General features: G+C 39.5%; 1 long non-coding RNA gene across 2 annotated transcripts in view; it reads right to left on the bottom strand.

Annotated features, from left to right (window-relative positions):
• Positions 1–27,724, bottom strand: part of LOC118154483 (uncharacterized) — a 265,856-nt gene that overhangs the window by 215,598 nt on the left and 22,534 nt on the right. The window contains exon 1 of one of the 2 annotated variants that reach the window (XR_013519270.1): positions 1,043–15,026. The exons of the other annotated variant lie outside the window; for it this stretch is intronic. This is a non-coding gene — a long non-coding RNA (uncharacterized LOC118154483). Of the gene's footprint in view, positions 1–1,042; positions 15,027–27,724 lie in introns of those variants that run through there. 2 annotated transcript variants of the gene reach the window in all.

The following is a 27,724-nucleotide window of genomic DNA, read 5'->3' as shown; positions in this document are numbered from 1 at the left end:
TTATTCTTAGATTACTTATTTTTTAAGATTTGGTTGTAGTTTATCTAGATTATTTTTGTGTGTGGTGTGGAGTAGGGATCTATTTTTTCAGGCAGATAACTGGCCTCAAAATATTTACATTAATCTATTATTTTTCCTTCTAAGGCAACATGCTATTCTCGTGTACTAAATTCCCATATACATAAGGGGTTTATTTCAGGACCTCACTGCAAGGAGTTGGAGCAATTTGATAATGTGCAGAAATTCAATGAACTTACATGTAGAAATCACTTTATTTGGCAATGTCATTAAAATTAAAATAACATGCTTCATATCCTACAGTGTTTTATTTCCTTGGACTACTGAATATCCATGAGTATCTTAGGCCAGCTACCTAAAAGGCAGATTTCCCAGAGACAATCACAGATACTTAAGCTCCCCAGATTGAACCAGCAGGAGAGCAGCATGCAAACAGCTATTTTGAAAAAGTTGAGATATTTGTATTAGGTTTTGAGGAAGGTCAGAAAGCTCTTTCTCTCCCAGGTGCCCTGGATAGATTGGCATCTCATTTGCAGAAGGGGTACATTTGCAGGCCCAATTTTTATTTCTGGGTCTGCAGGTACACGTTGTGCCTGGACCCTCCACTCAAAACAGCGTGCTGAGGCTCTCTGATTCACACAACTTTTGAAGGTAGAAACTTACTAAGCCAGGCCTTTCAGACTTGGCTCCTCTAAATAAGGAACTGAGCAGATTGGGCTGTGACAGTGATGTCATCCAAGGCAAATGATTCTTTGACACACACAGATAAATGTCTCCTTAGAAACATACCCCTTAAAAAGCAAAAACCAGCCTCCAATTGAGGCATGTGCACAGTCAGCATAAGTTACAGGAATAGAGATAGTAAATTCATTTCTTTCTTTACCACTTACTGAGTCAGGCTTACAGAGAGCCCTGGATTAACAAGCATTGTATGACCAACAGAAGGCTTTTATGCTGCAAGATAAACATGTGCTTTTTCAGGTTATAGCATGTTCAGGATATCCTCCCCATTCAGGGAACTCACTCAGCAAGGATTTGCCACTTCCTGTTGACTCAGGGGACCACACCAACATACTTAGATTGATGACGAACTGGTTGCACCCAGGGGAAGACAGGATCCTGTGCAAAGGTGAAACGGGACCATGAATAACTATACCCTGTTCAACTGCAATTGTGTTTTCCTTGGTGAGAGCAAAGACATCAGAACCAATATGGAAGGCTACAAACTTCCACCTCCTGAAATCAACCCAGCCAGTGGAGCAAGCGAGTGTGTGTGTGTCTGTGGGTGTGTATGTTAAGAATGAAAAATGCAAACACATTACCAGTGATGACTTTGACTCTCCTTTAATCCCACACCCAGGTACTTACTTAGATTTCCTCAGACATCCACTAACCTAAGACTCTGCCCTGCCCAGTACAGAAGCCACTAGTAACATGTGGCTATGTAAATTTAAATGGATTAATATTAAGTAGAATTGAAAATTTTATTCTTCGGTCACACTGGTCATATTTTGAATACTCAGTAGCCACTTTTGGTCCATGGTTATGATAATGGAAAGCACAGATAGAGAACATGCCCACCGCTGCAGAAGGTTCTGTCAGGCAATACTGATTTCCTAAGACCGCATGTATTTTGGTCTCTATGGTGGGCCCTGTCTTCTAGAAGCATGCAGCCCAGTAGAGAGACAGACATTAACCAAAAACTCCCTCAAATAAATCAGCAATAATAGTTTGGGATAGTGCTACAAAGAAAGGTGCTGATTGCTTGTAGAAAATACTGCATGGAGTATTTTTCTTGCCTACATGATCCCAGACAACTGCTTTGAGGAGTGAAGCTAGAGAGAAGGCCTGAAGAATCCAAAAGAATCGTTTCCCACTAGAATCTGTGTATCTGTGACATGGTGCAGGATGGAATGGGGATAAAGGCATTCAACATGCAGAGAGAATAAGAAAGAGCAACAGAAAATCAGAGTCCAGAATGTCTCTGGGCTTTTCAGTCTCTGCTTTGTTTTCAACCTCAAACAGACTCTGCTGTCTGATTCATCTTGCCCCCTGATACATCCCCAGGCTTTCAACAGAAATCAGGTTTTACCCAAGGTATTAATAACTTAGACTGGGGAAAAACAAGCACTTTTAATTCCCAAAATCTAAATTAATTAAGACTGCCATCCTCTGCACATCTCTAGGAAAATGTCAGGTTCAATTTGCCAACTGCCATCCTAGCTGAGGAGGAGAGGAGAGGGCAGTGCTCTTTGGCATGCAGATCCAGGTGAACAGAGAGAGAGAACCATGGCGTCTACAGTGACCTACGGTACACAGAGGAAGGAAGGGAAACATTAGGAAAAATCTGGTTCCTCCTGGGCAGAGGGAAGTAAGAACAGGAGAAAGGAAGCCAAATGCAAGTGAAATTAAAGAGAATATTTGTAATGGGGCTCTAAAATTGGGCTGAGCTGGAAGAGTTTTCATATGAACATTATTTGTGAAATTATCTTATGATTTACATGTTTCCTCTTTCAACAGATGTTTTGGGGAAAAAATTGTAAAGGAAAGCCAAGATTTATAACAAAATTTCCAAATAATATGCTAGTTTGCTTAACGGAAAGAATAAAAACAAGGGTAGAACTGAATGTTTAATTTTAATACACGAAAGGCTCAAGTTGGAAAACAGCTACTATTTAATGTTCCTTTCAAAAGTAGTCGTATGAAAATGAACATTAAGCTTGCTGTTCTAATGATAGAAACAAACAAAATGATTAAAAGAAGATTCTTAAAGTAATCCCAAACTTTGTTTTAATCATTGGTTTAGGAGAAATTTACACAAGGAATTGTTGAGAAAAGGAAGAAGCAGATAAAAATGTGTGTCATTTTTAAAAAGCAAACTATGAGAAAAACCTACAAAAGCAAGTAGAAAGATTGCAAAAGATAGGTATCAGTTCAGGGCAATATGTAAAATACAATTCTATTTTGGTAAATATCAAACAAACAGAAGCCATATATTGCGTATGTTTGTGTAATTGGCTTATCAGTTATTTCTCTTTTATTGCATTTCCCATATTATATTGAGTTAGGTATTTATAGTTTTTGTTTCTGTGAAATCAGGTTTCTGCTCTCATCTCTGTATTTCCACTACCCAGTGAAAATCTCAGACACACAGGAAACATGGAATAAATTGTTGTTGCATAAACAATACCAACTAGACCAAATGGCATGAGAGGGGGAAAGCTACATGGGAAAGAACAGGAAAGCACATGGCTTAGGGTCAGAAAACAGTGACTAGGACATGAAGGGAGGTGGCGTGAGGTTGTAAAGGTTCTTTCTGTGACTCAGATTCTACAACCAGTCAGTCTGCAGGACTGACTACATAATCTGCAGAGCTCAGTGCAAAACAGTGACTACAGAACAACAAACCAGGTATGGGCCCTTCTAAGCACCGAGGTCCCATGCAAGTGCTCACGTGATATGCCTGTGGAGCCAGGCCTGAAGACAGCCACCAAAGGTCCCTGGTAGACTTTAAACAAGGGCAAGCTGATAAGATTTAAGAAAGATCTTTAAGAAAAATCACTGCAGGCCGGACAAACTCATGCTTATAATCCTAGTACTTTGGGAGGCTAAGGTGGGAGGATGATCATTTGAGTTCAGGAGTTTGAGACCAGCCTAGGCAAAAGAGCACAATGTTCTCTCTCCTAAAAATAAACAAAATAAGCCAGGCATGATGGCATGTGCCTGCAGTTCCACCACTCAGGAGACTGAGGTGGGAGGATCACTTGTGTCCAGGAGTTAGAGGCCACAGTGAACTGTGACGGTGCCACTGAACTCTAGCCTGGGTGACAGAGTGACTCTGTCTCAAAAAATAATAACAATATAAATAAATATAACTACAGATTCATTATAGATCATTGTTAGCAGGAGGCTTGGAAAAGCCTCTTAGAAGAAAATTGCACTAGCGATAACGATTAAAAGCCTGAACAAACCAGTCAGTAGCAAAGGAGCTGGAGAAGTACAGAAGGCTGCAAGAGAAAGCTAAGGAACTAAGACTAGTTAGGCAAATTGCACTGTGATGGGGATTTGGGAGGAAAGTTAGGGCCAGAGGAAAATAAGGACAACCAAGTGCAAGTGAAATTAATCACAGAGAACACTTGTAACATGGCTCCAAAAGGGACAGGAAAAAGAACACTTGCAAGTTTCTTCCTCTGGCAGCCAGGTAAGTGAAGGCCCAGTGGAGCCAGCCCACAGCTAGTATGCTCTTGAGAACAATAATGAGATGTAGAAACAGTGGCATGGATGTTGTCATGAAAGTGTAGAGATAAAGTATTAACAAGCTTGGAGGAGACAAACCAATTTCTTCAAAGAACCTGGGAGAAAAACAGGAATTTTCCTATGGCAAAACTGGCACCTGTGCTGCCTCTCAAAATGCTACTGACTTTTGTATAAAGTGTGGTGCAGGGACAAGAGGCCAGGAGTATGGTCAGGCTTGCAGCGAGGAACAGGGTATGCGGAAGAAACTGCTGGTGTCCTGGATCACAGCACTTCTGTGAGCCGCGTGAGTCTTGTTTCTAGGTGATCAAAGTGGGGCATAAGGAAGTGAAGTGAATTTTCCAAGTCACAAAGAGAACTAGAAAATAATGTTGCCAGACTCCTTATCCAGGGTTTTCTCCAGCAGACCACACTTTCTTAATAAAAAATCTTCTGTTATTTAGGCTGTGTTAGTAACCGATTGAATTGTCAAACTGGCAAATTCAACAGGATAGGTGCCAGGCATTAGGACCACCAAGAATCTGAACGGTAAAGAGCTGGAAATGAGCTGAGCTCCAGAGTTAACTTACTCAGGGTAACAACAGGCTTCTGCCAAAGCCTTGCCTCCTGACTTTTTTAATCAAGGTGAATCACTGAGCCAAATTCATTGCACAAGTGCTTACAAACCCATGGAAAGATTTTTCTCAAGTTATGCATGAATGCTCAGTATTGTCATGAGAAAGCGCTCGTTGCAACATCTGCCTCTTTCTTGTTGATGAGCAGCTGTAGATGACAGAAACATAACACTCAAGAAGTTTCTGTTCCTCAGTCTCTCCAGTCCGTTCTGGTTTAAAATGATTACACAGCAATTTCACATAACAAGAGCCAGTTGAATGGGAAAAACGAATGGTTTTATTTCTCAAATCAGTTTCATTAAGGATTACTCAAAGCATCATCTCATCTATCTTTGCACAGTTTTATGTTCATTAAAGGCTGGAAGTGGGAAGTCATTTTTTATAAGGCTGATCTTTAACTAGTTGGCAATGGAATTGTTAACATTAGTGCATCCTGGAAAGCTGGACATCCATTATCTGAGCCCTCTAGTCTTGGCTGCCCTGTGTTTCCATTCATCATAGCAACCCCTTGGATTGCCCAGCTGTTGCTGCTCCAGAGGCCTTCACAATGGAATCCCAGACCCTGAGCAAGAAACGACCAAGGCAACTGCTTCCCAGGATCTTTCAGAAGGAGCCACAAAGCCCCTGTTTCTGAGAGGAGATACCTGTTACTAGGATGACCCATATCATCCACACACTTCTTATCATGTCCTGGAACACTCTGGAGGGTACAAGAAGATTTTATTCATAAATGCATCAAGTCAGCAGATATAAATTAAACCTGAAAGAGAAAAACTAAGATGTATGTTCACTCTACCTCTTATCAATGTGGTATCAAAGATGAGCATGCAAACCTTTCCACCGGGATAGACACCTTGTATCATACATGCAAAATATGTTATATGTGTGTGTATATATATATATGCACATGTATATGTGAGACAGGCTATATGTGTTCAATTGATGTTTATGAATATATGTTCATTGGAGATAGAAATAAAATATATCAGTCATCTGACAAAAGAATCTTTCTTTTTTTTGAGACAGTGTCTTACTTTGTTGCCTAGGCTGGGGTGCAGTGGTGAGATCACAGTTCACTGCAGCCTCAGCCTCCTGGCTCAAGCCATCCTCCCACATCAACTCCCCAAGCAACAGAATCTTATGTTGCTGGTTTTTTGCTCCATAAGTTTGATTTAGTTGACTCTCAAAGAGAGTTCTTTGACTAAAACTCTCAAAGAGCAAAGGCATGACTTAAGTTCCAGGAAGAAATTACCCTAGCAAGGAAAAATGTCTTACACTAGCTCATTCCATTTATTATATCTAAAATTAAATACTATTGAATAAATAAATGAGATGATCAGTTAATTTCACAAAATACCCATCTGGTTGCCTCTGATGTTCTCAAAATGTTATGCCAAAGAACCAACTGGCAGTGATAGTAATTATGAGTACTTCAGTGTAGGAGAGGGAGAAGAAAATGGCCATTTTAACATTTTCTATATGCCAGGCAGTATTTAAGACTCTTTTTATATAAGCTCTCAATTTTGATCCTCAAAACAATCCTGTTAGAGAGGTATTGTCATCCTGATCTCACAATTGAGAAAACAAAGGTTCAAGTTAGTTAAGAAACTAAACAGAGCAATTATGTGATTGAAATACGACCAAGGCAACATACATCTTAGTTTTTCTATAGATTGCCATGATTATAATGTCCAAATCCCTGTCCTTTGTTTGTTTGTTTGTTTTAGTTTTTTAGACAGAGTCTCACTTTGACACCTAGGCTGGAATGCAGTGGTGCAATCTCAGCTCACTGCAACCTCTGCTTCCCAGGTTCAAGTTATTCTCCTGCCTCAGCCTCCCACGTAGCTGGGACTACAGGTGTGCATCACCACACCTGGCTAATTTTTGCATTTTTAGTGGAGATGGGGTTTCACCATGTTGGCCAGGCTGGTCTTGAACTCCTGACCTCAAGTTATTCATCCCCCTAGGCCTCCCAAAGTGCTGGAATTATAGGCATGAGCTACCACGTGCAGCCCCTTTTTTCTTTTCCATAATGAATATTTACAACTGTGTATTGATTGCCAAAGGTTAATTTCTTTACATTTCTAGAGAATTAAAAATAATGCAAAATAGGCATATTAGTCCATTCTCATGCAACTAATAAAGACATAGCCGAGACTGGGTAATTTACAAAGGAAAGAGGTTTAATGGACTCACAGTTCCACATGGCTGGGGAGGCCTCACAATCATGGTGGAAGGAGAAAGAAGAGCAAAGGCATGTCTTACATGGTGACAGGCAAGAGAGCCTGTGCAGGGAAACTGCCCTTTATAAAACCATTGGATCTTATGAGACTTACTCTCTATCAAAAGAACAGCACAGGAAAAACCTGCCCCATGATTCAGTTACCTCCCACTTGGTCCCTCCCACAACATGTGGGAAATATGGGAGTTACGATTCAAGATGAAATTTCGGTGGGACACAGCCAAACCATAACAATAGGTAAGGGTATTAAGTTTATAGGAAGATAAAAATCAATTAAAATGCTTTATATAAAAATAAAAGAAAAAACTACTCATTATGTTAGGATTTCTTTATTCTTTTTTCTGTTTTTTAGACAGTATCTTGCTCTGTTGCCCAGGCTGGAGTGCAGTAGTACAATCACATCTCACTGCAACCTCCAGCTTTTGGACTCAAGGGATCATTCCACCTCAACCTCCCCAGAAGCGGGGACTGTAGACTAGAGGCATATGCCACTATGCTGGGCTAATTTTTACATTTCTATAAAGACAAGGTCTTGCCAGTTGCCCACGCTGATCTTAAACTCCTGGGCTCAAGCAATCTGCCCACTGTGGCCTTCCAAAGTACTGGAGTTACAGGCATGAGCCACTATCTCCAGCCTACATTAGGGTCTTAAAGACATGTCTGTCTCACTCTTATTATAGTGTTATTCATCAGAGTATGTTAGGTGTGAGTTCCCTGTGCTTTGCGGTGTCACTCATGGGCCCTGTTCTTCTGAGAGTGCCATTCCTGTACATCAGATCAATGAGAAAAATCATTTTCACAGCTCAAGAAATCTACTAATGAGTGAAAGATGAGATGAGTAGCCTTTTGAGAACCAAAATTAAAATGGTCTCAACAGTGTCCCCGTGGACTTCTAAAACACCTTTAGTAAAAGCAGCTAGAATTTCACTCTGCCTCAAAAGCTTTTGTTCTATCCCCTCAAGAACTATAAACTTATTATTTTTTTATTATTTACTATTAGTACCAAATATAAGAGTCCTGAAAATACTAAAAAACAAAAACCCTTTATTTCCTTACTTTCCCTTTTCAAATTCCTTTTTCAAATGTGTTTTGGGCTCAGTATTCCTTAGGCACACTTCTTTATAGTTACTTATTGAAATGAGTGTTTCTTTGTGACGGTCTCTAGCCATGAATGCCCAAGACCACTAAGATTTAAGGCATGTTGCTGATTGGAAGTTCCCCTGAGTACCATTGCTTGCCCTTTCCTTATCGATTGTAAACCCAGGGGAGGGAGACAGGGAAGCGGCAATGTCAGTAGTAGCTGATATTTTGCACGGAGCTAAAGCCTTCTGCTCATTATTTCTCCTATAGAAAGCAGGAAGCCATTGAAATCCATCCCTAATGTGTCCCAAGTGTCCACCTGCTGAGGGCAGGATTGCCCAAGCAACAATCTTTTGCTCATGAAGCCTCACATGCAATGTCCCAGGGTATCAGTTGGCCCAGAGACAGTCTCTTCCTACATACCATGTGGCAGATTAGAAGATAAGGGGCCGTGACACCCACAGTCCTGAGTTTCAATTGCAGTTCTGTATTTTAGTTCTATATTTTATTAGTAATTAGTATCCTAATTAACTGGGAAGGTTAGATTCATTGAGCCTCTCTTTTGTGAAATGGAATATTCATATACAACTGGAGAAAAATCACCCTCCCCCCCCCAAAAAAAACCATTGCTACTTAATACAAAAACCTACCTGCAGGTGTTTCTGCTTGGTGTGGTTGACAGAATAACCACTCACTATCTACACCAAAACAAACACCCCAAATCCATGGAAATATTAAAGAGAATGCTGGAATCTCTGCGCAGATGAGCCACCTAGCCCCACATATGAAAGGGCACAGGACTTGAGGACAGCTGAGTGACACTCCTCACAGGGTGACAGCAAGAAGTAAGTGACTTAGCACAGAGGAAGCCTCTGGCTCACAGCCTTGTCCTTTCCTCAGACCTTTCTCTGTCTCTCCCTTGCCTCTCTGCACCCCTCATTGCCTCCCTTTCCTAGGCTCAAATGCCTAAGGAGAATAAAAATGCTCGACCAATTAATTTCTGATTTTCTAATCATCTACTGGACTATTGGCCTCTTCTTGAATATGCTGTGAAGACAAATTTATTTCTCCCATCTTCAAAGAAGTATTGGATTAATTGCAGATCTATAAGAGTATGACCTAGTTTATAAAATTTGCAGAAAACTTCTTCATATTTTAAGGAAGGTTATTGACAGATGACAAACAATGAAGAGTTGTCCCTCTCCTCACAGTTTGCAATGAGTTTTCTCATCCTTCCAACCTCCCTAATGTGATTTGATTCTTACAAGAACCCCAGTGATACCGTATTCTCGGTGAATCTCAGCCCTAGGTCCTTGCATGCAGCTTTTGCTCCACTGCAATTGACATGGCATGTGTTTCCAGATCTGCTCCACTTTTAGGTCATATCCATTAGCGTCTCTAGCTCAATGGAAAACTAGAATTGAGTACGAAATGAGACAAAAACAAAAATCAAGTAAAATGCTATGCATCTGAAGGGTCTCCATTGGCCTTTCTGAGCGCCACATATAAACAGATCACATTTTCTCCTCTCTCTCCACCTCTGGTATGCTTATGTGTCTGGCAATGCTGGGTCAGTCCACAATGAGTCTAACTGTGGGCATGAAATGGTGAGGCAGTGATTCTGAGGAAGTGCTCCTCCCTGTTAAACCTCTGGGAAAATACATCAGAATTTCCTGTTTGAGATCAATGGCTTTATTTCCAAGGTTTTTCTGTCTTCTAGAGGTACGAGTTCACCCCATCACATGAAATCTGCAATGGTTCCACAGGCATCCACAATCATCAATTCAGAGTTAAGCTCTTGACTGGAGAAACCAAAGAAGCAGGAGGCCCTTTGGTAGTCTCAGAGAGCTCCAGATCTGGTTAGCATAAGAAGGCAAGCAACTAAACATTTCACAGCTGTGCAAAAATCCAAGAACTCTTCTAGATGACAGAGAAGATGCCACAAGGTTTTTAAACATCTCATCTTGCTGAGCTAAAGAGAAACTGCAAAATGTATGTCCCTTGTGCCACTTAAGTCAATGTCTTTGAACTAGTTGTTTTTCAGTTAAGGGAAAATGAAGAGTACCTGGCTCCACATGCAGTTGTGAACTCCTTTCTGACCTTGGCCCACTAATTTCAGCATGCGTGGGGTGGCCTTGGCTTTTCCATCTAAAAGCAGGAAAATGCTGATGACCATTTGCAATGGTCGTTCTGTCCTCTGCCTGAGCATACAAAGGCATTAATCCCATCTCAATGGATTTGAATTCTCTAGAATAGTTCAATGATCTGGTAATGGGAGCAGCTTTATCCCCAAATGAGTTTTTCTTAAGAAACTTTCTTCATCCAGGTTCATCAAAAAATAGGAATGTAAATTAGTAGAACCTCTGTGGAAAACAGAATGACAATTTCTCAAATAACAAACAGATCTACCATCTGATCCAGCAATCCCACTACTGGGTATATACCCAAAGGAAAAAAAGTCACTATGTGAAAAAGATATCTGTACTTGTATGTTTACTGCAGCACTATTTACAATAGCAAAGTTATGGAATCAACCCAAGTGTTCATCAGCAGATAACTGAATAAAGAAAATGTGATCTCTCTCTATCTACCTACATACATACCCTGAAATACTACTCAGCCATAAAAAAATGAAATTGTATCTTTTATAGTAACACTGATAGAACTGGAGGTCATTATCTTACATGAAATAGCTCAGAAACAGAAAGTCAAATACCACATGTTCTTACTTATAAGTGGTAGCTAAATAATGTGTACACTTGGACCTAGAGAGTAGAATAATAGGCACTGGAGACACAGAAAGCGGGGAGGGTGTCCGGTGGTGACAGATGAGAAATTATCTAACGAGCACCATGTACCCTATTCAGGTGATGGTTACACTAAAAGCCCAAATGTCACCAAAATACAATATATCCATGTAGCAAAACTGTACTTGTACTCTCTAAATCTTTAGAAATAAAACAAAAATGCATTCATTAAGTTTTAAAAAGGTAGATAGATAGTAATTCAGGCCATATACTTACGTTTTAGGCAAAACCAAGGATGTTTATGAAAACTGAAAAGAGCTGCGCTACAAACAGTTGTCACGGAGGAAGCCAGAAAGGAAGAGCAGAAGGAGGGGAAGAGAATGACAGATTAACATGTCCCTCTAGAATTGTACCTCTCTCTACCCCAAACACACCGTGACCACCCTCATGCATGCAGGACTATGTATATGAATGTCTGAGTATAACTGATGGGTCTGCATGTAGTGGTATGTATGCGGGACGAGGGAGAACATGTAATTGTACACAAGAGTGGGGTATGTGGGATGTGTACAGATGTGCAAGGTGTATGTTTATGAAGGATGTGAGGGATATATGAATAAGGGGTGGGGGCTGTGGAGATGGAGTGAGATTAGAGAGAGAATATGTACGAGGGTATGTGGGCTTTGTGTGTAAAATACAGAGGGGGTGTGTGTTCAGGGTCATAGATGTGGGTGTGTGCACATCAGATGAGAGGTGTGCGCATGGAGCTATGTGTGCATACGGGGTACATGTATAATGTGAGGGTGTGTGTCTAGGGACTGCAGGTGGGTATGGTGTATAAAAGCAGGATGGAGTGTCTGCGCAATCAAAGTGATATGTGAGACTCTCTGAATAGCAAATCAAGCTCTTCTTTTAGCTCAGTGCCCTCAATGCAAGAGTGACTGCTTGCAGAGATGACTTCTTACAGAGAAATTCTCAGAGATACAAACCTCTCAGCATTCAATACCCTGGGGCTTCTGAATCTCAGCTACACGTGGAATTTCATACCTGTGTCTCCTTTGCTGTCTCCCCTGGGACTCAGGGGACTGATTTGCTGTGATTTATGAGGTTATAGACCTTCATTTCCCCACAGAACTGATTGGGGGAAAATATCTCTGGGTTAGAATGTCTGCTGATAAATCATCGTGATCATCACCCTCACTGTCATCCTTCCCATGTATAGCACTTGGCAGTTTTCAAAATACATCCTCATACATCATCTCATTGCACTGCCATATAGCGATGAAGCTAACAATGCCTTGTTCTTTTTGAAAGGCTAATTCTATAGCATAAAATCCAGCTGGCTGATAGATTCATGCTAGTCAAGAAAAGACTGTCCACAATTATCCCAAGGAGAACTCAAGACCTTCAAATCGAACATACAACCTCCATTTCTTGACCAAAGCTTCAATCTACTCACAGATCTTGTGTGTTCTACCCTTGCATGAAAACTTAAAACAGCTTCAATTTCTGTACCTCTTCTATTACCCCACTAAAGCGCAAAATTGCAAATCCATAACACTTCTCTGGATGGCCAAGTAGATAAATATTACTTTTTTTGCTGTCAGTATGAAGACAGACTAAGTTGCCATACTGCTAATGATGATAATACTAACAATGCCATGCCTCCATTTTCCTGGATGGAACCCCACGGAGAACAATTTGTTCCATCATTTGTCTCAGGGATATAGCAGAAATTTTTATACACATCCACATTTCCCATTTTACTAAACTTCATTCCCAGGAAAGCAAAACTGGAATTTCTCAAGATCAGCAAAACAGCGGCAATGGAGTCATTTGCATGCAAAGGTATTGCCAGTGCGCCACACCTTTGATATTGAAGGCGGAGTTCAGTCTCTTTGGAGAAGGGACCCAATGGAATCTCGTGGTTTCACATGGTATTTTCTTCAAAGACAGGAGAAAGGATCATGTCTGTGAGAGGTGTCCACTGCCTCTATTTGTGCAGTGAACTTTTCTGAGACTGTAGTGGAGTAAAAAGGTAGGAGTTTATTCAAACACACAGAATTCGGTTCTCATTTTTTATGGCCCTGTAAGATATGTATCCTTCTGAATGAGTAGAGGTCACACGTATCCCCATAACCTGCATCTCACTCCACCCAAGTCTTCACTGGAAGGAGAGCAGCTCTGATACTTGGAGTCAAAGTGTTTATTTTGTAGACCCAATGCAGCTGCTGGCAAGCAAAATGTGGGCACAAAATGCACCAGAGCCCATCCATTCATGCCATCCATTCATTCATTCAGCCCTCAGCAAGCCTTTGTTGAGAGCCTGCAATGGTCAAGCATGGTTCTCAGAGTATGGAATCCAGAGATGACTCTACCAGACTCCACACACTCAAGGTCACAGTCTACAGACAATTCCACCAACAACTAACAAGAAGAAGTAAGTGCTTCAAAGGCAGCCGAAGGAGCAAAGCTGGGGGCACTGGGTAGTGCCTTCATGGGGGCAGGGAAGGCCAGAGAGCTGAAGGCCCCCTGAAGTCATGATATTTGAGCTGAGTCATGAAAGACAAGCAGAGGCTGTCCTGGCAGATGGTGACAATTCTCCATCTGTAGAGTATGTGCTTCTAGAATATCTACTTATGTGATCACCAGAGCGGGAAGGGGCTAGGGAATGTTTCTCAGAGGAATCAATGACAGCCCTGGCTTTGCAATGTCTCTTTGTAGACCTCTTAGAAAAGGCTACATCACACATACACACACACACACACACACACACACACACACAAAGAATGTGCTTTGCTTCTTCTTCCTAGAAAGCAGACAGCAATATCGTGGGGAAAATGAGGCAAGATTTAATCTGCTCTTTGAAAAAAAATAATTTGTTTTGGTCTATTGGTGTGCATTCCAAGGGCGTACAGCTGCATAATTCATGTTAGATTTTCCTGGGAAACAAAATCACCTAAAGTCTCTGTGAAATCTTGCAGTGCATTACATTACTTTCCAAGGGATTAAGCACCATCCTGTTTGCAGGGCCACACATCCTGTCAGTTCCACATTTTGTATCTGTTATTAAACTCACTATCCTGTGCCAGCTACAATTCTAAACAGACACAGACCTACTTCAGATTTAGTGTGGATGACAGATATGCAGCAGCAAACTGCCATGAAGAGTACAGAAACACAGAAATACATGGGAATAAGGCATAACTGGTTATCAAGAGTTTTACTCATAACAATCGTAACATATTGTTACTTCTTAATTCGAAAAGATGACATCAATGTCAAACTTCCCTATGCTTGCCTGCACCCAACTAAACCCTGTCACTCTTCAAAGGCCAACTTATGTTTTCTTTTGTTTCTTTCTTTCTTTCTTTCTTTTTGAGACAGAGTTTCGCTCTTTTTACCGAGGCTGGAGTGCAATGGTGCAATCTGGGCTCACTGCAACCTCTGCCAAGACAGAGTCTTGCTCTGTTGCCCAGGCTGGAGTTCAGTGGCGCAATCTCAGCTCACTGCACCTCCGCCACCTGGGTTCAAGCGATTCTCCTGCCTCAGTTTCCAAAGTACTTCAATTACAGGTGTGTGCCACCACACCCAGCTATTTTTTGTATTTTTAGTAGAGACAGCATTTTGCCATGTTGGCCAGGATGCTCTCGATCTCCTGACCTCATGATCCGCTCAGCTTAGCCTCCCCAAGTGCTGGGATTACAGACGTGAGCCACTGCACAGGGCCTCAACAGGCCCTTAATCCCTTTTTTTCCTAAATGCTCACAATACTGAAAATGTGTCATGCCAAGTCAGCACTAAGTTACATTCTCTTTATTATTGTTGCCTATAAGATGTTACTTTGACCTCGCAAATACATTTTAAGCTCCCGAGAAAACAAAAACAAAACTATATTTTATAAAGCATCTGTATACCACATGCTATTAAGAATTGTTCCTCCTTCCTTATTTCAATTTTTTTATTTTTAATTTTGTGAATATATAATAGGTATATATAGGCATAGGGTACATGGATGTTTTGATATATGCATGTAATGCATAATAATCACATCATGGAGAATGGGGTATCCATTCCCTCAAGCATTTATGCTTTGTGTTATAAACAATCTAATTATATACTTTTAATTATATTAAATATAAAATTAAATTATTAACTCTTGTCACCCTGCTGTACTATAAATACTAGGTCTTACTCATCCTTTCTCACTAATTTTTGTACCTATTAATCACCCCCACCTTTCTGACTTCTAATGCCCTATATTTCTATCTGGCTATTGGAGTTCCCCCAAACAGATGTTCAAAGAAAACCAGAACCTAAATACACCTAACACTGAAACCATCTTTCAACCCCAAGTCCTCCTTATTGGCTGCCTTATTTCCTTGAAATTATGACTTTTCTTTCTGTTAACCTGCCTGTGCTGACATAAGTGACATCATCATCTCTTTCTCTCCCCCCGTCTCTCACATTCCATGATTAATGCCACTGCATTGGTTGTGACCCTTGTAATCTCCCATCAATTCAACCACAGTACCTTCTAATGAATCTCCACTTAACCCTTCCTGTCCAAATCCAGCCACTCATACAACTCAGTCATATTAAAATTCATGTAAATCATGTGAATGATGTCACTCCTCATGTAAATGTCTTCACCTGGGGTAAAAAACCCTGGAAAAACTGATGCCTACCGTTCTAGCCATGTATTTTACTACTTCTCACCATAATTCCCTTTATTCTAGCAAAGCTATTTCTGCTGCCTAAACCTTTCCAAACCACAACTTAGCCCTGGCTATTATTTCACATTTTAAAACTTTTCTTTAACTATCATAATCTGGCTCCGTCTTCAAGGTATATTCAATATGCCACATAATCTATGAACTTTTCCTAATTGAACTCCATCAGGAATTAGACATTGTGTTCTTTTCTGAGGGCATTTATAATTCAAGGTGATTTTATAATGCACTCAATATATTAAGGCACTGTGCTAACTATTGGAGGTTCCATCTAAAAATTTCAGTTTTCATGGAGTTAGAATTCTAAAGCATATATTAATCAATTAATATTATTAAAAATGTTCTCAATGTGAAAAAATTCATGACTCTTTATAGTGAAAAGCACACTGAATAATAAGAAAACAAATTTATAAGTAGCTCAGGTGAAAAATATCCTAGTAAAACTTTGGAATTCCATGGGTAACAATAAAAGTATATAATTTTTAAAGATAAAACAGAAGCCCCTTCAGAAGAAATCAGCTTATACTTGGCTTTCCATCAATGTTACTAGACAATTGCTACAAATATGTTTGAAGTTTCAAGGGTAAATTGTTGGACCCATGAATTCTATATGAAAATGACCATGTACATAAAAGGAGATTTTAAAACAGAAACTATATTTCGGTCATACAGGAATGTAGATGGCTTATCAAACCAAGCCTGCTCAGAATCACTCAATAATACACTGCAGAGATATAAAAAAATTAATCACAGAATACAAGTGATGGAATACTCTCAAAAAAGTAATGATGGTTATTTCTAAACAATAGTTGACACATTCTCTTTAACAATTGATGAAAATATTTTCACAAAATGTGAGAATAAAAGACATGGTATTTTAAAATTCTTTCAGTAGGTTAAGAGAAGTACAATGACTAAATGATTACAGCAAAATAAGAGTTTTTAAACGTGCATTTAAACATACTAAGTACCAAAATAGATATTGAATCATAATTTCAAGCTAGAAGAGCAAGCTGGAACGAAGAAAACTCATTCAACTTCAACATATACACAAAACCAATAAATATGAGGAAAGAAAATAAGAAAGCATTGAATAGGCCAAGCATAAAATTTGAGGCCAGTAACAATAAATGTAAATGATATAAACTTTCTTATTAAAAAAGAACTATCAGAAAATGTTTTAAAAGGGTTAAAGAAAAATATAGTTTTATGATCTTAATGAGAGACATATCTAAACTAGAATGACATACAAAAATTAAAAATTATAAAGATGGAAGAAGATACACCAAGTAAAATGGAAAAATTGAACAAAAGGAAAATGGAAATGGTGAAACTTCAAGTGAAGCCAAAATTGTATAAAGTCAAAAGCAAAATCTGGAGCAAAGAGATATTTTGTAATGATAAAGTGTAAAATCCAAAACAATGTTACAATATCCTTAAACTTTATGTAATTCACAATATAAAATCAAAATATTTAAGGTAAAATTTTTGAAATGAAAGAGAAACTGAAAAGTCTAGATTTGAAAATTCTTCCCTCAGTAAAAGTACATTTAAAAATATATAAATAGGCCAGGTGTGGTGGCTCATAATTCCAGCACTTTGTGAGCCCGAGGTGGATGGATCATGAGGTCAAGAGTTCAAAACCAGCCTGGCTAATATGGTGAAACCCTATCTCTACTGAAAATACAAAAATTAGTGGGCATTGTGGTGTCCCACAACTGATAATGAGGCCCAAAAAAAGAACCTCAAAAATCCCAAAAGACTATATTCACTGAGTCCAAAGTTAATAACAATAAATGGATAACCAAAAATGCATCAAGTCATTTAAAAATTAGAAACAAAGAACAAAAACATTTAATAAGCCTTTTGGTAAAAGAAGAAAACAAAAATAAAATGACATACTTAGAAATAAATGACCGTGAAGGCAGTACATGTATAATTCAGATGTGGCCAAATCGTCCTTCAGAGTAACTACTGTGGGCTCTGTTTTGGGCTTAAAACAGAAAAATAGAGTAAATGTTCTAACTTTGAACTAGTTGATATAAAGTGAGTAAGACTAGAGTAAGAATTATAAATTCAACACCAGCAGCTAGAAAAATGAACAGTAAATTGAACCTAAGGATAGTAAAAGAAATATATTAATAATTATTAAAACTTAGTTTAACAAAATAAGAAAGAAAAACACTTGTCTAATAAAACTAAGAGCTTCTTTTTTGGGGGAAAAAAACCCTCCTTTTTGTCCCCAAAATGACCCAAAACATGAAAACATAAGTAAATATGAAAAATCTGAAGTTTTTTTTTAATATGAAAAATAGCAAGTACAATATTTCAACAATAAATTTAAAATTTACATAAAACCAGCTAAATAGAAATAGGACATGTAATAAGTCAGAAAAGGAAGCCTCAATAAAGTTAAATAGACATCATACATACTATATTCTCTGATTTTATTCAATAAATTAAAAGTAAGTAACAAATAGAATGCTAATACAAATGCTACATTACAAATACCTGGGACAGAGCTGAAGCAAAATTACAGGAAAATGTGTAGATATTAAAAATTCCACCATGGCATCTAAAAGAGAACTGAAGAAAATCAACAGTCTCATGATTCTGAAAACTATTTGAAGTGATGAGAAGGATCCTTTCTACCAGATGTCAAAAAATACTGAAAAGTCTTATAACTGAAATAATGTTAGATAGGTTTATCTATAAATGGAGAGAGGAGTGCTGCAGTTTGAAATATAAAAGTCTATACAATAGCCATTGGTGCTGTCCAACAAATATTTTTATTTTTCTTCTTCTATATGGGGCACCAGTACATTGCCCCACCTGCCCTGAGGTATGGTTACATGACTTACTTTTGCCAGTGAAATGTTGATACAAGGCACATGTATAATTTCCAGATAGGAAGCTTTAAGACTTCAAGCATCATGAGTCATGTTCTCTTTCTGTCTCATCTAGTGACTGTCATTGACAGCCTTGACACTCTGGGTACCTCAGCAAGAAAGGTGCTGAGCTCCCAGCCAACCCACAATGCATGTAGAACATGAGAGAGAAATAAACCTTTTACCCTGTAGGTCATTAAGCCAGGTTATTACTGTGACATAAGTCGGCCTAGACTGAGAAATAAAGTGGATTTTCAACCATTATCGTCAAAATTCCATGTTCTCTTATAGTGCTTGAATATTTCAGAAAAAAATGCCTTTATACACCCTTTCTTTTAAAAAAATCCTTACAAAAGTTAATTAAGGGCAACAAAAAAGAAGATGACAGGAGGAGGGTACTTGCATGTTACTATAATAATTCTATCTTCTGCAATTTCTCACAATGTAGTTTAGAATAACACAGTGCTTTACAGAAATAAAGGATGTTGATAATCTGAGAGATTGAGAGAATAACTTCCTAAAAATTTCTTCTTGCAAAATAAAATAAGCAATAAGCCTATTTGCCATCCAAACTCTTTAATTTCTGAGGATTTTAATAGACGAATATCAGCTTCCCAAAAAGGGAATAAAGAATATCTAACACACAGAACTGCTCTTTCTCCCATGGTGCCTCCAATGGGCAATGGGAACAACTATGAACAACCACCCGCAACCTTTGGAAAGCTCTCATCTCCCAGGCAAAAAGTCAAAGGTGAAAGGCAATGGGTTGAATCATGGCCAACTATCTATGGAAAATATACAAGAAAAAAATGGCCCACAATGGACCTGACCTCTGACCATTTGCTGAAACTCTGACTAGCAGAATTCTGAACATGTGTAACAGAAATCAGGAAAGATTTTCTTTTCAGCACTAATCTCATTGGGAAACTATAAACAAATCAAGACCTTATGATTTGTACAGTGGATCTGGTTATCTTAAAAAAAAAAAAAAAAAACTTCTCCTTCCTATGACTCTCACAAGATTGTTCTTTACCTTGTCAATAATATCTCGAGGCAATTGGTCCCAAACCAATTTGTTTGAAATCTAGCTAGACAGTCATTACAATATAACTGAATGAACCATAACATGGTAATAGGAAATTTTATGATGTTCAAATATTGCTGCAACATATAGATCGAAGGTAAATTCTACTCAATTGCTAAAATGGGTAAAGAAATCTAATGCACTCAATCGTGGCCCACTTATTTAGGGAGAGTGGCAAGATTGTGAGCTAGTCAAGCTCTCAGCACATGGTATAAGGATTGGGAGGAAGTTGGGGCTGTCTAATCAGCATTCACTATCTGGCTCAAGCACTTTTTGAGTTGTAAATCACTATATAAAATTTGTAGTTGTTACCATTCTTGTACAATAATTATCTGGAATCTCAACTGTGAGAAATGGGAAACTAGGTTTGACAATTTCTTTAGGACAATTCTCTAAGAGTCTCCAAATAAGACAGTAAGACCATCTACAAGATAGTTCCAGAAAAACTGGTTCCCTTCATTTATTTATCAGAGTTGATTCTAAAGCTGACATTTCTTTTTAACCAGTCTCCATGATTTCTCCTCAGTTAATTAAGATAAGTTACCTCAAAAGCCTAGAGGGCAGCAAAAGTGCCCGTGGCACAGACACTAAACAAGATTAGAAAAATGATCATTCGTAGAAGTCATGCAATTTGCAGCAAGGATTCAGTGAATCTATGATGCAAATGTGAATCCTAATACCAAGATCTACCCTGCTCCCTAGACAAAGGTAAGTTATACAACCATTCAGCAAGAGTGGATGATTTTATATCTTTCCCTCTTTCTCCTGTGGGCATTTAGTGTTATAAATTTCCCTGTAAACACTGCTTTAGCTGTGTCCCAGAGGCTCTGGTACATTGTGTCTTTGTTCTCATTGGTTTCTAAGAACTTCTTTATTTCTGCCTTAATTTCATTATTTACCCAGTAGTCATTCAGGAGTAGGTTGTTCAGTTTCCATGTAATTGTGCAGTTTTGAGTGAGTTTCTTAATCCTGAGTTCCAATTTGATTGCACTGTGGTCTGAGAGACTGTTTGTTATGATTTCAATTCACTGAGGAGTGTTTTACTTCCAATTATGTGATAAATTTTAGAATAAGTGTGATGTGGTGCTAAGAAGAACGTATATTGTGTTGATTTGGGGTGGAGAGTTCTGTAGATGTCTATTAGGTGTGCTTGGTCAAGAGCTGAATTCAAGTCCTGGATATTCTTGTTAATTTCCTGTTTTGTTGATCTGTCTAATATTAACAGTGAGGTGTTACAGTCTCCCTCTATTACTGTGTAGGAGTTTAAGTCTTTTTGTAGGTCTCTAAAAATGTGCCTTATTAATATGGGTGCTCCTGCATTACATGCATATAGTTTGCTCTTCTTGTTGCATTGATCTCTTTACCATTAAGTAATGCCCTTCTTTGTCTCTTCTGATCTTTGTTGGTTTAAAGTCTATTTTATCAGAGACTAGGATTACAACCCCTGCTTTTCTTTTTCTTTCTTTTTTTTTTTTTTTTTTTTGGCTTTTCATTTGCTTGGTTAATATTCCTCTATCCCTTTATTTTGAGCCTATGTGTGTCTTTGCATGTGACTTGGGTCTCCTGAATACAGAACACCAGTGGGTCTTGACTCTGTCCAATTTGCCAATCTGTGTGTCTTTGCATGTGACACGACAAAGAAAGAAAATTTCAGGCCAATATCCCTGATGAACATCGATGTGAAAATCCTCAATAAAATACTGGCAAACCAAATCCAGCAGCACATCAAAAAGCTTATCCACCATAATCATGTTGGCTTCATCCCTGGGGTGCAAGGCTGGTTCAACATATGCAAATCAAAGAATGTAATCCATCACATAAACAGAACCTATGACAAAAGCCACATGATTATCTCAATAGATGCAGAAAAGGCCTTCAATAAAATTCAACACTCCTTCATGCTAAAAACTCTCAATAAACTAGGTATTGATGAAACGTATCTCAATATAATAAGAGCTATTTATGATAAACCCACCACCAGTATCATACTGAATGGACAAAAGCTGGAAGCATTCCCTCTGAAAACTGGCACAAGACAAAGATGCCTTCTCTCATCACCCCTATTCAACATAGTATTGGAAGTTATGGCCAGGGCAATCAGGCAAGGGAAAGAAATAAAGGGCATTCAAATAGGAAGAGAAGTCAAATTGTCCCTGTTTGCAGATGACATGACTGTACATTTAGAAAACTCCATTATCTCAGCCCAAAATCTCCTTAAGCTGATAAGCAACTTCAGCAAAGTCTCAGAATACAAAATCAATGTGCAAAAATCACAAGCATTCCTATAAATGAATAATAGACAACCAGGGAGCTAAATCATGAGTAAACTCTCATTCACAACTGCTACAAAGAGAATAAAATACCTAGGAATACAGCTTACAAGGGATGTGAAGGACCTCTTCATGGAGAACTACAAACCACTGATCAAGGAAATAAGAGGGGACACAAACAAACAAAAAAAATTCCATGCTCATGGATAGGAAGAATCAATATTATGAAAATGGCCATGCTGCCCAAAGTAATTTATAGATTCAGTGCTATCCCCATCAAGCTACCATTGACTTTCTTCACAGAATTAGAAAAAACTACTTTAAATTTCAGATGGAACCAAAAAGGAGCCCATATAGCTAAGACAATCCTAAGCAAAAAGAACAAAGATAGAGGCATCATGCTGCCTGACTTCAAATTATACTACAAGGCTACAATAACCAAAATAGCATGGTACTGGTACCAAAACAGATATATAGACCAATAGAGCAGAACAGAGGCCTCAGAAATAACACTACACACCTACAACCATCTGATCTTTGACAAACCTGACAAAAACAAGCAATGGAGAAAGGATTCCCTGTTTAATAAATGGTATTGTGGGGGAGGACTCAAGATGGCGCTGTGAGAACAACCCAGGATTGGAGCTCTCGTTGAATCCGCAAAGAGGTGAGTTGGAGCTGCATTTCCAGACTGATCTTTGTTGCCCACAGAACGGGGAAACTCCCAAGTATAAAAAAGACATGGGACGCCAGGCAGTATGTCTGCCTGGCGAAGTCGGCAGCCGGGGCGGCGGCACGGCCGGCCCTACCCAGCAATCCCCACAGGGCACGCTTGTCCGGGTGCCCTGTTGAACTGGTAACCTGAGACTTGAGAGGGCTGGACTTGAGACTGAACGACACTTGGACAGTAGGCCAGCCCAGGGGATTGCAGGGACAGAGCGTTTGGGGTACCCAGTGGGATAAACAAAACCGCAATTACAAACTATCCCGAGCAGAGGGTCCGAGATGCTCTGTTGGGGAGGGGCGTCCACCACTACCGAGGCAACCCGCCCCAACTGAGATACACGCCCACTGCTGACGCAACCAGCCATTGCCGAGGCAACCCGTCCCTACTGAGATACACGCCCACTGCTGACGCAGCCAGCCATTGCCGAGGCAACCCGTCCCTACTGAGATACACGCCCACTGCTGACGCAGCCTGCCATTGCCGAGGCAACAGGCTACAACGAAGAGACTCCGCCGCAGGGCGTGGCGGAGACCACAGCAGAGCATGCAGGAACAGGGCGAATCACACAACAGCAGGGCGGAGCTTCGGCAGGCAAACAGTGGCTAGTCTGCCTCCTAGCTGGGCAGGACACCTCAACAGACATCGAAAAATAAAGCCCAAACCCCTCAACACAGAGCATTTGAGAAAAAAAAGGGTTTTTTTAATGAGCTCTGTTACAGCAGAATCAAACATAGCAGCCTAACAGCCCTGAATGAACAACAGAGTGCACAGCTCAGCAATTGAGCTCCTAAAAAGTACAGACTGTCTCCTCAAGCAGCTCCCTGACCCCTCTATATCCAAAAGACTGACATTTGGCAGGCATCATCCTGGGACAAAGATAGCAGAAAAAGAAACTGGTAGCATCCCTCACTGTGCCACAGCTGCTACAGGTGCACCCCAGACAAGCAGGGCCTGGAGTGGACCTCAGCAGTCATACAGCGAAGGGGCTAGGCTGGTAGAAGGAAAACCAAGTAACAGAAATACTTCATCATCAACAATCTGGGTGTCCACTCAGAGACACAATCGAAAAGTCAGCAACTATGCAGATGACAAGCGGATAAACCCACAAAGATGGGAAGAAACCAGCGAAAAAAGGAGGAAAACACCCGAAACCAGAACACCTCACCTCCTAGAAAGGACCAAAACTCCTCACCAGCAAGGGAACAAAGCTGGATGGAGAATGACTGTGACGAAATGACGGAATTAGACTTCAGAAGGTGGATAATGAGAAACTTTTGTGAGCTAAAAGAACATGTATTAAATCAATGCAAAGAAACTAAGGAACTTAAAAAAAGATATGAAGAAATGATAACAAGAATGGATAACTTAGAGAGGAATATGAATGAATTAAAGGAGCTGAAAAACACAATACGAGAACTTCGCGAAGCATGCACAAGTTTCAATAGCCGAATTGACCAAGCAGAAGAAAGAATATCTGAAGTCGAAGACCAACTCAATGAAATAAAATGAGAAACCAAGATTAGAGAAAAAAGCGCAAAAAGGAATGAACAAAGTCTCCAAGAAATGTGGGACTATGTGAAAAGACCTAACCTACGTTTGATAGGTGTACCAGAAGGGGACGAAGAGAATGAATCCAACCTGGAAAATACTCTTCAGGACATCATCCAGGAAAATTTCCCCCACCTAGCAAGACAGGCCAACACTCAAATGCAGGAAATACAGAGAAGACCACAAAGATATTCTGCAAGAAGAGCAACCCCAAGGCACATAATCGTCAGATTCAACAAGGTTGAAATAAAGGAGAAAATACTAAGGGCAGCCAGAGAGAAAGGTCGAGTTAACCACAAAGGGAAGCCCATCAGACTCACAGCAGATCTCTCGGCAGAAACACTACAAGCCAGAAGAGAGTGGGGGCCAATATTCAACATTCTTAAAGAAAAGAACTTTCAACCCAGAATTTCATATCCAGCCAAACTGAGCTTCAGAAGTGAAGGAAGAATAAAATCCTTTGCCAACAAGCAAGTACTCAGAGATTTTGTCACCACCAGGCCTGCTTTACAAGAGCTCCTAAAAGAGGCACTACACATAGAAAGGAACAACCAGTACCAGCCATTCCAAAATCACACTAAATGCTAAAGAGCATCAACATAATGAAGAATCTACAACAACTAACAGGCAAAACAGCCACTTAGCATCAAAATGGCAGTATCAAATTCACACATAACAATATTAACCCTAAATGTAAATGGACTAAATGCACCAATCAAAAGACACAGACTGGCAAATTGGATAAAAATCCAAAACCCATCAGTGTGCTGTATCCAGGAAACCCATCTCACATGCAAGGATACACAAAGGCTCAAAATAAAGGGATGGAGGAAGATTTACCAAGCAAATGGAGAGCAAAAAAAGCAGGAGTTGCAATTCTCATCTCTGATAAAATAAACTTTAAAGCAACAAAGATCAAAAGAGACAAAGAAGGCCATTACATAATGGTAAAAGGATTGATACAACAAGAAGAGCTAATGATCCTAAACATCTATGGACCAAATGCAGGAGCACCCAGATACATAAGGCAAGTTCTTAATGACTTACAAAGAGACTTAGACTTCCACACAATAATAGTGGGAGACTTTAACACTCCACTGTCAATATTAGACAGATCAACCAGACAGAAAATCAACAAGGATATCCAGGGCTTGAACTCAGACCTGGAGCAAGCAAACCTGATAGACATTTACAGAACTCTCCACCCCAAATCGACATTCTTCTCAGCACCACATCACACCTACTCTAAAATTGACCACATAACTGGAAGTAAAGCACTGCTCAACAAATGCAAAACAACTGAAATCATAACAAACAGCCTCTCAGACCATAGTGCAATCAAGTTAGAACTCAGAATACAGAAACCGACCCAGAACCACATAGCTTCATGGAAACTGAACAACTGGCTCTTGAATGTTGACTGGGTAAACAATGAAATGAAGACAGAAATAAAGAAGTTCTTCGAAACCCATGAGAACGAAGACACAACATGCCAGAACCTCTGGGACACATTTAAAGCAGTCTCTAGAGGAAAATATATAGCAATAAGTGCCCATATGAGGAGAATGGAGAGATCCAAAATTGACACCCTATCATCAAAATTAAAAGAGCTAGAGGAGCAAGATCAAAAAAACTCAAAACCCAGCAGAAGACAAGAAATAACTAAGATCAGAGCTGAACTGAAGGAGATCGAGACACAAAAAAACCCTTCAAAAAAATCAATAAATCCAAGAGCTGGTTTTTTGAAAAGATCAACAAAATAGACAGTCCACTAGCCAGACTGATTAAAAATAAAAGAGAGAACAACCAAATAGATGCAATAAAAAATGATAAAGGGGAAATCACCACAGATTCCACAGAAATTCAAACCATCATCAGAGAATATTACAAACAACTCTATGCACATAAACTAGTAAACCTGGAAGAAATGGATAAATTCCTGGACTCCTGTGTCCTCCCAAGCCTAAACCAGGAGGAAGCTGAAACTATGAATAGACCAATAACAAGGTCAGAAGTCGAGGCAGCAATTAGGAGCCTACCACACAAAAAAAGCCCAGGTCCAGATGGGTTCATAGCCGAATTCTACCAGACACACAAAGAGGAGCTGGTACCATTCCTTCTAAAACTATTTCAAACAATCCAAAAAGAGGGAAGCCTTCCCAAATCATTTTACCAGACCAACATCATTCTGATACCAAAACCCGGCAGAGACCCAACAAGAAAAGAAAACTTCAGGCCAATATCCATGATGAACATAGATGCAAAAATCTTCAATAAAATATTGGCAAGCCGATTGCAACAGCAAATCAAAAAACTTATTCCCCATGATCAAGTAGGATTCATCCCGGGGATGCAAGGCTGGTTCAACATACGCAAGTCTATCAACGTAATTCACCACATAAACAGAACCAAAAACAAAAACCACATGATTATCTCAATTGATGCAGAGAAGGCATTTGACAAAATTCAACAGCCCTTTATGCTAAAAACCCTCAATAAACTCGGTATCGATGGAACGTATCTCAAAGTAATAAAAGCTATTTATGACAAACCAACAGCCAATATCATACTGAATGGGCAAAAACTGGAAGCATTCCCTTTGAAATCTGGCACTAGACAAGGATGCCCTCTTTCACCACTCCTATTCAATATAGTTCTGGAAGTTCTAGCCAGAGCAATCAGGCAAGAAAAAGAAATAAAGGGTATTCAAATAGGAAAGGTGGAAGCCAAATTGTCTCTATTTGCAGACGACATGATAGTACACCTAGAAGACCCCATCACCTCAGCCCAAAAACTCCTGAAACTGATAAGCAACTTCAGCAAAGTCTCAGGATATAAAATCAATGTGCAAAAATCACAAGCATTCGTCTACACCAATAACAGACTTAAAGAAAGCCAAATCAAGAACGAACTGCCATTCGCAATTGCTACAAAAAGAATAAAATACCTTGGAATACAACTCACAAGGAACGTAAGGGACCTCTTCAAGGAGAACTACAAACCACTGCTCAACGAAATTAGAGAGGACACAAACAGATGGAGAAACATTCCATGTTCATGGTTAGGAAGAATTAATATCATGAAAATGGCTATACTGCCCAAAGTAATTTACAGAATCAACGCTATCCCCATCAAGCTACCATTGACTTTCTTCACAGAACTGGAAAAAACCACCATGAACTTCATATGGAACCAAAAGAGAGCCCGCATAGCCAAGTCAATTCTAAGCAAAAAGAACACAGCGGGGGCATCACACTACCGGATTTCAAACTATACTACAAGGCTACAGTAATCAAAACAGCATGGTACTGGTACCAAAACAGAGATATAGACCAATGGAACAAAACAGAGGCACCGGAGGCAACACAACATACATACAACTATACAATCTTTGATAAACCTGACAAAAACAAGCAAGGGGGAAAGGATTCCCTGTTTAACAAATGGTGTTGTGAAAACTGGCTAGCCATGTGCAGAAAGCAGAAACTGGACCCCTTCCTGACACCTTACACTAAAATT

The sequence above is a fragment of the Callithrix jacchus genome, chromosome 6 (assembly GCF_049354715.1).
Source record: "Callithrix jacchus isolate 240 chromosome 6, calJac240_pri, whole genome shotgun sequence".
NCBI classification, from domain to species: Eukaryota; Metazoa; Chordata; class Mammalia; order Primates; family Cebidae; genus Callithrix; species Callithrix jacchus.
The sequence above is the reverse complement of the archived record's forward strand: the minus strand, read 5'-3'. Positions and strand labels throughout refer to the sequence as shown.